Below are 12,888 nucleotides of genomic sequence, written 5' to 3' on the forward strand. Positions count from 1 at the left end.
TTAATTGAGCATCTGAAATACTGTGGCAATCATAAACCTGTTCATATGGTGATGCCTAATCCAAGTGAAAATGCCAAATTCAAAAAATTTGAAGCCTTGTTGGAACACCCAGCATATATAGTCTGTGATTTTGAATCAAACCTCAAACCCCTTGCATTCTGCAGCCCAGATCCTGATGAATCTTTAAGTACATCATACCAGCTACATGAACCTTCTAGTTTTTATTATGTGATTGTACAGGATGGTGTGGTTAGTAAAGAATATTTATACATGGGAGCAGATGCCATCAAAGAATTTTCACATAGAATAGAAAATGAGTGCCATGACATAGCATCTAATATCTTATTAAAATCAAAACCTATGTTGCCTTTAACAGAGGAACAGATTGAAGATTTCAAAAATGCAGAAAAATGCCCGGTTTGTGATTCTGAATTTTTAGATACAAATATCAAGGTGCATCACCATTCCCATACAGATAGTAAATTCTTAATGGCCCTTGTAATAGCTGTAATATTAAGATCCAGAGACCAAAATTTGTCCCTATATTTTGCCATGGAGCATCCAATTATGATTTCCATCATCTGATCAGGTACGAGGGGTTTGACAAGCAGAATTTAAATATTTTAGCAGAAAATAATGAGAAATATATTGCTATTAGCAAGAGAATTAAAGTTAACGTGTTCCTTTTCACTTAAGATTTCTTGATTCATACAGAATTTTATCGGCTAGCCTGGCTACACTGGCCAGTCAATTATCTTATGATCAATTCAAAATCACATGTGCTTTGTTTCCAAATCAGGACCTGAAATTAATTAGGCGGAAGGGTGTATATCCATATGATTATGTTACAGATTTTTCTAAATTTGATGAGTGTTCTCTGCCACCACAACAAGAGTTTTACAGCAAAATCAGAGCATCTGGAATCACTGATGATGATTATCACCATGCCCAGTTGATGTGGAACAATTTAAAATGCCAGACATTTGGTGATTATCATAAGGCATATTTAAAACTTGATGTCAATCTCTCAGCTGATATACTTCAGGCAATTAGAAAATCTTCCATGGAAAATTATAAGCTGGATCCAATGTATTTTTACAGTGCTGCAGGCCTAGCACGGTCTGCAATGTTTTTAAACACTAAAATGCAGTTGGATCTCATTCAGGATCAGGACATGTATCTGTTTAAGGAACAATGTATAAGAGGAGGCATGGTGCAATGTTCTCAGAGATATGCCAGAGCAAATAACAAATATATTCCCGATTATGACCCAGCACTGCCATCAAATTATATACTTTATGTGGATGCAAACAGTCTGTATGGTTATGCTATGATGGATAAATTGCCATATGCAGGGCTTGAGTGGGTTGAAGATTTCAACATTGAAGATCTTCAGGATTTTGATGACAATGACTATGGGCTGTTCTTAGAAGTTGATCTGACAATTCCTGATGATTTACACAACACATTTTCTGATCTGCCTCCAATTTCTGAGGTTAAGTGTTCACCTGGCTCTAAACAGAAGAAATTGATGATGACTCTGGAGCCAAAACAGGATTATGTCATATATTACAAAAACCTCCAGTTCCTGATGCATCATGGTGTTCAAGTGACAAAGTTGGCAAAGTTTTGAGGTTCAGGCACTCAAGATGGTTGAATCCATATATTGATACAAACACAGTGCTTCGAACATCTGCAATAAGCCAATTTGATAAATCTTTGTTTAAATTTATGGTCAATTCTGTGTATGGCAAAACCATAGAAAATGTCAGAAAAGATGTTAAATTAATTACTGACCCCAGCCGGAGCAAAAAATTGATAGCAAAGCCCAACTTCAATTACAGAAGAATTTATGATGAGCATATGGCACTTTTCAACATGAAAAAAACAAAGATTAAGTTTGATAAGCCTATTTATGTAGGGGCTGTGATATTGGAATTGGCCAAATTACACATGTTAAAATTGTATTATGATGTGTTGAAGCCTTTTTATGGTGATTGTGTAAAACTGATGTACATGGACACAGATAGTTTTATTCTTGATATTCAAACAGAAGATGTTTATAAAGATATGTCGCAGCCTGCATTGCTTGAATATTTTGATACCAGTGAACATACAAAATTCAACCCCACAACAAAAAGGTGACTGGCAAGTTAAAAGATGAGACACTTGGTGATGTTATTGTGGCATTTGCTGGGTTAAGGGCCAAGATGTACAGCTTTGAAACATGTAGTGGTGTTGTTGCAAAAAAGGCCAAGGGCATTGGCAGAGTAACTGTTGACAAAGAGCTTGAATTTGAAGATTACAAAAATTGCCTCAAATCATGTAGCACAATCATAACATCAGAATGCAGAATTCAGAGTGTGGATCACTTGTTGACTACAAATGTTGTAAGAAAAGTGGCTCTGGACCCACATGATGATAAGAGATGCATTTTGTCATGTGGCATACATACTTTACCATGGGGTCATTGTGATTTGAAAAGTGGCAAACAATGCCCAATTACACAGCATGATTTGAAATAAATAAACATGCCTATGAACTTATTTGGGTTCAAGAAACAGGCTATTATGGACCTGCCAACACCATCACCCTCTTCTGATATACAATATGTAATATCTAAACTAAGTGGTTTGTTAATTATTCATCTGAACAGCATACTTAGAGATGCTGATGATGAAACAGGTAAAACATTGTACATATTTAACAATAATTTAAATCATTACCAATTACCTGTAGGTGGTCAATTACAATTTATTACAACTCCCAAGGGTAATGTCAAGATTTCAATACGGACAAATATTTATAGAATTAAGCACTCAAACATGATTTCTGGCACTGTTTCTGCTGGTGACTGCTTATATATTGAGGTCCCGGGATCCTATGACAAGCTTATACCTTTTTTTATAGAATTAAGAATTAGATATTCAATAATAAATAACCACTAAATCAAAATGCCTAATGATATATTTGGCCATACAAGGCATGAAGATCACAGTGATGAGATTCTGATGCTTGATGTCAGAGTCAAGAAATTAAGAAGTGATTTACAAGCTTTACAAACCACACTCAATGCCAGTCTTCAACTAGAAATTACAAATTTTCAATCACAATGCATGGACCCTCTTCTTAAAATTGATTCTGAACTCAAATTGCTGCATCAAAAATATACTGATTTGGCTACATTGGATAATTTTCAAAATTTAGAGGAGGCTGTAGCAGCTCTTCAAGCCAAATTTAAGACCCAGGCCACCAACTCTGAGCAATTGAAACAGCAATTGGAAGAGCAGATAAATAATGTCCAGACACAGCTCCAAACAATTGTCAAAAGCATAAAATCACAAGAAGATTTTGATCTAGTGATTTCCACTCTAAAGGAACAGATTCAATCACTCCAGATACCTAATCTGGACCCTCTGAACAATGCCATAGCCGAGGTTAAAGAAAAAATTGAGACACTTGAAAATTTTATGAACAACTTGCCATCTTCTGATGCTTTGAGTGCAATAACTCGGAGTGTTGCCAATATTAAGCTGAAACTTGAAACATATGAAGATTTTGGAAAAATTCAAAGTACCATAACCCATCTTGAGGGTACAATAGCAGCAGTGCAAAGTGATTTGACAAATGTACAAGAATCTCTAGAATCCCGCTTGCCTGGTATTGTAGACACCCTTGTCAGTGTCCAGCAACAGATCACAAAACTTGAAAACCTCAACACTGAATCTGAGCTATCTCATTTTCATCACTTGATCGATGATATCCAAACAAAGCTTGAAATTTTACAACAATCAACACCTACTCAGGCAGATATAGCCCTGCTTCAAGATGCTATGCGTGGTGTGGCTGATTCTTCTGAATTAAATGATGTAAAATTGGCACTTGAATCTTTGCAAAAAACTGTATCAAATCTGCCTACATCACAGGAACTTAAAAATATTAAGAGAGCTGTGAATCGCATATTGAAATCAGAAGATATCAAGAATATCCAGACAGAGATCAAACAACTCACTCAGACAGTGGCCACTCTACCAACTAATCAACATATTAATGAACTGCATGCTCTGTTTGAGGATATCAGAAGACAAGTTCATGATCTTACTGCTCAAAATTCAAAATTGGCAGTTGTTGAAAATCTACAGCAAATTGTAGCCAACATCAAGCAACAGCTAGGGACCATGGAATCCAACCAATCAAATGCTCTGTCTGTTTTTGCCACCCAGCTTCAAGAGATTGTGCAACAATACAAGAAACTTGCTGTGGACATAAGAATTAAACCAGGGCACGATGAGATTGTTAGGACTATCAATGAGCACCTTGAATCTGTAATGAGTAGATTGCTTACAGCAGAAAAAGAAATAACTGGCCTAATCGAGAATCCTAAACATACAGTAATTCTTGAATTGTACAGTATCCCCAACAAAGAATATGATTCACCATTTACACCAGGTGGCAATATATATATGCTGTCCCCTGCACAATTATATTACCAGTTTTTTGTTGGGGGCACACTTAGACCAATCAAGATCAAATATTGGCTACAACCACAGGCACACCACTACCCTACCTTATCAATAACAAATGCTGATAAGAAAGCAAAGGTCACCAGTGTAGAGTTAGAGGATTTTACAGACCCCAATACATTAGAAACATCTTATGCTGAAGATGATGGCTCTCTGGAATTTAATATACAAATAGGAGTCAAACTGTATTTAGAAAATCCTGTAGTATCAGCTGCTGAACACCCTATAGTTGCAATATTCTTGTTTACATATTATGTCTAGACAAATTATTGTTGATGAATTACACAGACTAGCCAGACATAATTATAAGAGACTGCCAGTTGTTACAAAAGGCATAAATGATTTATGGCAGTGCGACTTGGTGGAAATGGCAAGTGGACAGCTGAAAAACTTAGACAAAATCAATAAGGGCTACAATTATCTACTCACTGTCATAGACACATTTTCAAAATTTGCCTGGGCTGTGCCACTCAAATCCAAGACTGGAAAATGTGTTACGGAAGCCTTCAGGACAATCATCAATCAGAGTGGAAGATCACCGCGCTATTTGCAAACAGATAATGGCAAAGAATTTTACAATTCTGTGTTCCCACAATTTATTAAAAGCCAGTCAATACAACATTATTCGAGTTACAGTGATCTCAAAGCCTCAATTGTAGAGAGATTCAACAAAACCCTAAAAAATCTTATGTATAAACAATTTACACTTCAAGGTAATTATAAATGGCTTAATATTCTTCCAGAACTTGGCTTCCTTCCAAGGAAATAGAGAAGAAAGGCGAAGAAGACACAATGAACTGGAATGGGGGACTGAAGTTAAACAAAGAATGGAAGAAGATGTTGGAAAGAATGGAAAGGACAAGAGAAAAAGAGGAGAGGAGAAGGAAGTAAAATGAAGGGAAAAGAGCGTGAGATTAAAAAGTCCGACCACATTCTATATGGAAGTGTTTAGCCTTTTAGGTGAAAGTAAAGTTGGAAAGTGAAAGTCATCTGCTAGAAAGTTCCAAACAACTTTCTAAATAGTCTGGAGGGAGTAATGTTTGTGTATATATATTACCCTTCTTGTTGTATCTGGTTACTTTTGTACTTGATACAGAGTCTGAAGAAGACCTTGCTAGAAGGTTGAAACGTTACGTTAGTTTATGTTTTTTAATAAAATAAATTACTGCCTTGGTCAGCATATTTAGTTTTTCATAATCAGATACCTTATGCAGGCCTTAAATCTCTTAAAACTATTGATAGTCTTTTAACCAAAAAGCATCGCAAGAAAAAAAGCTCTTGTCTTGCCAAGGGCCATGGTATGAAATTATTACCTAGTACCCCCCAATTAAAAAAATTACAGCAATCCAGGGAAAAATCACATGTGGGTGGATTTATATTTACTATCCCGGCCATCTTAGCAGCTTTGGGGGCTGTTGGGAGCTTGGCTGGGGGATCAGCTGCCATAGCAAAAACAGTAATAGATGCCAAAAAGAATAAGGCAGAATTAGATGAATTAAAGCGCCATAACCTGGCCATTGAGAAACAAGGCAAAGGTGTTAAGAGAGTCATGAATAAGTTTAAAAAAAACAAGAGCCGCTTACAAACCAAGATATTGAAGCTTTAATCAAGCCACTGGGCATCAAAAATTTTAGAGGTGTGTACATGTCTGATTCTTTACCAGAACAACCACTCAACAAAGAGTGTGGCATAGTTAATTTGGATAAGTACAAAAATCAGGGCACTCACTGGATCTGTTATCTTAAATATTTAAAAGATGAGGCATTTGTGTTTGATTCATTTGGAGGTGTTCCACCTGAAAATTTAGTAAAATATCTAAAATCAACTAATCTTTATTACAATAATGCCCGTGTTCAAAATTTCAAAGATGTTAATTGTGGACATCTGTGTTTATCTGTTCTTAGATATCTGTCTCAAATAAATAAAACATCAATTGAGAATTTTCAAAAAGCCCTGCGGTATCTGAAACATCATGGGGGTATTCCATCTCACCAGCCAAAATTCAATATTGAAACTTAGATTACATGATGATATAGTGTATCCCAAAACAATAGCTCTCAGAGCATTTTATGGCATGTACTTGATCCCTAATATTACACACCACAACAACACAATTGCAGTTGGTGATCAAAAAATTGTCATTACTCCAGGGCAATATAATCTATCTACTCTAAATGCTCAGATACCCAGAGGTATAGTTTTAACTCAAAATTCTGTCACTCACAGAGTAGAGATTGTATCTGCTACAGAAACAGTGGATCTGGGTACTATAGGAGAGCTGTTAGGCTTTGAGAACAACACAAAACTTGAACCGGCCATCAAACACACTGCTATTAATATACCTAAATTCTTAGCCATAGAGACTCTAAATATTCACTGTAATTTGGCCGAGGGTATGATCAACAAATCAAATGGCATAGGCACTCACAAACAAACTGGCATCATTGCAACATTCAAACCTAACTCTGAATTTATGGAGCCCATCATCTACACTCCATCCCCAACATTATATTTTCCTGTGTGCCATAATAGAATAGATTACATTGAGTTGATGGTTACTAATGAAAAAGAAGAATTAGTTGATTTTGCTGGAGCCACAACAACTGCAATCATAGAAATTAATATTTAAATAAAAATACATACAAAAAAATGGAAAATATTGAGAGTTATGAGCTACAATCATTCCCTCCAAACGGAGGACCTTTGCAAATTTAAATCAACCCAACACAGAGATTGAGGTTGATCTTGATGTAGGGGATGGCTTTATACACCCCCACAGAGCAGATCTATACATCAAATTTGATGTTGTAATGCTCGATGGTACAGATTATCCGGCAAATTCAAATATAAGATTGGTAGTCAATTTTGTGCCACATCTGTTCTCTGAAATTGAGATCAGAAAACATGGTGTTGTTATAAACAGAGTGGATTACCCTGGCATTACCTCTACAGCTTTGGCCACACTAAAATTATCCAAAACCGAGGCTTCTTACTACAAAATAGGTGGATTTGAGGCTGGTGATAAAATATTATGTAAAAGCCACACGGTATTGTTTCCCATGCGCCTGTTGCCAGGATTCTTCTCAGATTACAAAGATATTATGTGGAAGGGTGGTTTAAGAATTACATTTAGAAGAGCTGCCAATGATAATAATACTTTGATGAGGTACAGTACATTAAATTCTACCGGGGATGCTCTGCCTAATACCCTACCTGATGAAGGCAAGTGCATTATTCAGACTATGGAGCTAAGAATCCCGGTTGTTGAATATGAGGCCAGTTATGCTCTTAAATACAAAGCAGATATCCTAAAAAATCCACAGATTCCTTTACAATTTTATACATATCAATGTGTACAGAAGCCTGCCACTGGTACCTATTATGAATTTGATGCTACAAACTCATTCTCCAGTATACAATATGACATGCCGGATTTTGTGGTGGTGCTGTTTCAGACTGGAAGACACAACAATCAGGAAAAAAATTCAAGTAAATTTGATAACTGCAACATCAAGAACATATATCTTAAAAATGGCAGAAATGAGGTATTCATTTCAATTCAATGTAAAATTATAATTTAATCATGTCCAAGGATGATTTCCTCAAATTATATGAAGCATTTACAGCATACAAAAGGGTCACTACTGGCAATACTGACATGTATTACACACCAGATGAATTCAAAGCACAAAGACCCATGTTTGTCATCAACACCTCAAAAAGGAAACAAGTTGTGGCTAATGACAGGACAAACATTAAAATTATCTGTGAATTCCAAGATACACTCCCTGATGACACTATGTGTAGTGTTATTCTTATAGGTGAAAAATCATATGTTTATGATGTAAGAAATGAGAGAGTCACAGAGCAATTCTAGAGGGCCTCTGCATATTGCACAAGTTGAGCCTGGTGCCCAATTGAACTTAAACCGGAAGTAAATATGTGTGTGTGTATGTGTGTGTGTGTGTGTGTGTGGGTGTGGGTGTGGGTGGCTTTTTGGCTTAGTTTTAGGTGTAGCCAAAAAAAATATCAAAAGGGGCATATTTTTAACAAGCTTATGGACAACAATCTCACAGATGTGGCTTTTGTAAGTGTAGGCAAATCAATCTGAGGGGGGTCATACTTTCACAGAAAATTCTTGAGGGCATTTTTACAAAAATCTTGGGTTAGACAGGGTGCCACACTTGAGCAAAAAGCTCATATGAACATCTTGAGCTAGTTTTAAGTGTAGCCAAATCTGCCTGAGGGGGGCTCATACTTTATCGGGTTTATATTATAGCCAATACAACTTAGGCAAATTGTTCGTCACTATTTTCATTCTGTTTTAACTCTGCATCTTTTGATGTCCTAAGGGTTAGAATTGTTGACATCTGCTTAGTAGCGTTGTTACTTCCACCCATTATCATCACACTGTGGAAAACAAGACTGAATGAAAATAGTTAGTTGAACACTTAGCTCTACCATAACTTGGTGGTCACATCTAACACTCGAACAACATTTCGCCGACCACCGTGATGGAGTGGCTAGCACAGTGCGCTATGACGCCATGGTTCCCGGGTTCGAATCCCGGGCTAAGAATATGTGTTCTTTGTTAGTGATCCTTTATAAATTTCATCATATCATCACTCATCCTCATCGTTGCTATTAACTAAAAGTGACAGAGAATCGACGTAAAACAACCTAACTCGAGCAATCCAACATAATGTTATTCCACAGTTTGGGATCTGTCCCCCCCCGCCCCCTCTCAAAAATCCTTGATACGGGCCTGCTGTAGGAAGGAAGAAAACAGCCCAAGCATGTCTCAAACTTGCTTCGTGGCAGTTGGAGGCGTTTTATTGCTAATTTATTAAAATGGGGAGTGCGAGGTCAAGAGAAAGAATAAAACGCGAGACAAAGTGCTTTTTATTCAATAACAGATCAAATGGGTGAAATTGTCCAAGCACGTTAGTAGAAGTGATTATATTTCCCGTCTGTTTTCATCGATTTTCTGTCATTTTTAATTATGATTAATGTTTTTTAATTCATAATCGAGGTGTGACGCTATTGTTAATTAATCAAGCGGAAAGTGCAGGGGGAGGGGGAGGATATGAGTCATGGATGACTCATGCGCACGTGTGAGTTTTTAATTAATGGTTTTCCATTAGTGTACAAAATACACTATTATGTATCCCGTTTTCTTACCCTAACCTAACCCTATTGTTGTATTATATACTTTATATATGCGTTACAGCCGGATATGAGGCATGGATGAATCATGCACACATGGGACTTTGGAATTAATGGTTTTACATTAGTGTACAAAATATACTATTATGGAGGCCATTTTCGGCCTATTCAAACCCTATTGTTGTACTTTATATATGCGTTACAGCCGGATATGAGTCACGGATGATTCATACAGTCGTGGAGCTTGGATTTATTGATTTTCCATTAGTGCATAATAGATACTAGTATTATGGAACCCGGTTCCGGGCTATTGTAACCCAAGCTACCCAGTTTCGGCCTATTCTAAGCCAGTTTATGCTTTTCTTCTAGCTGCAAAGAGTACTTCGCTTAAAAAGAAGACAAAGTTGCTTATACAAAAAGGAGCTGCATTTCTACCCTTTCTTATTGGGCCTATTATCTCAGCCTAAGGGAGTGCCATGTTTTCCAAATGAGTGTAAAAAAAATGATACTGGTACCTGAAGAAGCAGGAGCCGCAATGCAAGCTTCTGCTGCACGTTCACAAATGCACGAATCGCGCTTAGATTCTGATATTCACTCTATATTGGCAAGGCAAGATTATAGTGAACATGAAAAATGGAAATTATACCAACAGGCTCTTCGAAGATACTTGCTACACACGAGTCCCAGTCAAATATATTTACCCGTGATAGAAGAACAAGAAATACGTGTAGATACAGATCGACAAGAACCTCCACAAACTGTCACACTCAAAGAAGAAATTATTGCTTCGGTGCCTAAAACACTCCAGAAAAAGACAGAATTGTTATTGAAAAGATTACTTGCTTCTCGGAACATAAGTTGGGATTCTCAAGGAACAGTCACCATGCATGGTAAAATATATCAAAATTCCAATATAGTCGATTTGATTAACGAATTTGTACGTCCACTTAAAAGAAGCTGGGAACCAATATTAAATGATCAGTTCGAGCGCATTATTCAGTCTTTAAAGATCCGACGCGAATATATTGTTACACGCACCCCTGCAAACCCTTCAAAAAAAAAAAAAAGGAAACCTGAATTGATTTGGGAATACTTGTAACATGGATCTGAAAACTTTGTACTGTACGCATAAACTTCCTACATCTTTTTCAAATAGTGAAAAATTATCTAAGGCTTCAACACAAACTAGAACTCAATTCAGAACTGGTTGTCAAAAGAGGATGCTTATACTTTACATGTTCCTGCACTTAAAGTTTTCTGTCGTAAACGTTAAGAAGATACGGCCCCTCTAGAACTTGTTCAAATGGATTTAGCTGACATGCAAAATATCGCTCGATTTAACAACAGTTTTAGATACATTCTTTGTGCAATTGATGTGTTTTCAAGACAAGCGTACTGTGTCCCACTGAAAAACAAATCAGGCGAGGTTATGGCAAAGGCTATCTCAAAGAATATAAATATGTTGGAATATCCTCCCGTGTATTGTCAGACAGACTAAGGCAGAGAGTTTTGCAACACCCATGTGAAGAAAGTGTTTCACAAGTACAATATAGTGTTAATTCTTCTTGGTTCCTGTGTTAATTCTGAAATGAAAGCAGCCGTGGTCGAAAGATTTATACGTACTATGAAATCGAAATTGTATAAGCATTTTAATGCAAATAATACCTACAAATATATTGATATTCTAGCTAAAATTGTTAAATCTTACAATCATTCTTACCATAGATCCATAAAAATGGCGCCTGCAGAAGTAAATTTCGATAATGCTTTACAAGTGTGGTCTTGCTCGCGCGTTAAACCAAAAGAAAAGATCAAATTTAAATATAATATTGGTAATTACGTAAGAATAAGTAAAAACAAGCTAGTAGTGTAAATTAGTTGTTTCTAAGTCGTGCTTGGTACGAGCCCTTCTTTTCCTCTTTTCTTTTCAATTGAATATCAGTTTTTGACATATTTTGACAATTTTTTGTCGATGTTTTAGCGTTTAGCGATGTTAACTAACTAACTAACTAACTCTCTAGCCTTCTTAAACCCGAAGGTTCATGGCTGCAGCAACACAGGCCTTCCATCTGTCCCTATCTTGAGCAAGATCTATATACTCTTTTCCATCCCTACCGATTTCCCTTAGGTCCATCTCGACGTTGTCCCTCCATCTTCGTCTTGGCCTTCCTACTGGTCTCTTACCATCAGGTTTCCCAACAAGAATCCTGAAAACTCCTCTTTCCTCTCCCATTCGTGCCACATGGCCTGCCCACCTAAGTCTTCTTGATTTAATTATTCTAATAATGTCTGGACATGAATACAAATTATGTAGTTCTAAATTATGTAACCTTCTCCACTCACCTGTCTCCTCATCCTTTTTAGGTCCAAATATTTTCCTAAGGATCCTATTTTCAAATACTCTCAATTTATGTTCCTCTTTCAATGTAAGGGACCAAGTTTCACACCCATATAATACTACAGGCAAAATTACTGTTTTGTATATTTTAACTTTTAGATTCTTAGATATTAAACGAGAAGACAAAAGTTTATGAAGAGAGAAGTAACATGCATTTCCTGAATTAAGCGTACTTTTTATTTCCTCTTTAATATAATTTTCATTTGTTAATATTACTCCTAAGTATTTGAATTTGGAAACTGTTTCAAACGAGTTGTTATCAATAATTAGATTTTGATTATTACCTAACACTTGGTTTCGGCCTGTAAGCATATATTTAGTTTTCTCTTTGTTAACTTCCAAACCTATCTCTTTAGCAGTTTTGAAAAATATTTTAGCATTATTCTTAATTGTATTCACATCATCCCCCAGTAAGTTTACATCATCTGCATATGCTAACAACTGAGTCACACCATTTAATTTTAGTCCTTCTTTAGTTTCGTTTACCTTCCTAACAGCATATTCTAAGGCAAAATTAAAGAGCAATGGAGATAATGCATCTCCTTGTTTTAACCCATCATGAATTGTAAATTTGTCAGACATATTAATACCCACACGAATTTTACTTTCTGTTTCACTGGTGCATATTTTTATCATACTAACAAGCTTCTTAGGTATTCCAAACTCTACTAATATATTATATAATTTATCTCTTTTGACCGAATCATATGCTTTTTTGAAATCAATGAATAGCTGATGGACATTTTGATTATATTCCCACTTTTTTTCAAGTGTCTGTCTGATGTGAAAAATTTGATCTGT

This window comes from Lepisma saccharinum, chromosome 2, assembly GCF_977018435.1.
Source record: "Lepisma saccharinum chromosome 2, izLepSacc3.1, whole genome shotgun sequence".
Classification (NCBI taxonomy): domain Eukaryota; kingdom Metazoa; phylum Arthropoda; class Insecta; order Zygentoma; family Lepismatidae; genus Lepisma; species Lepisma saccharinum.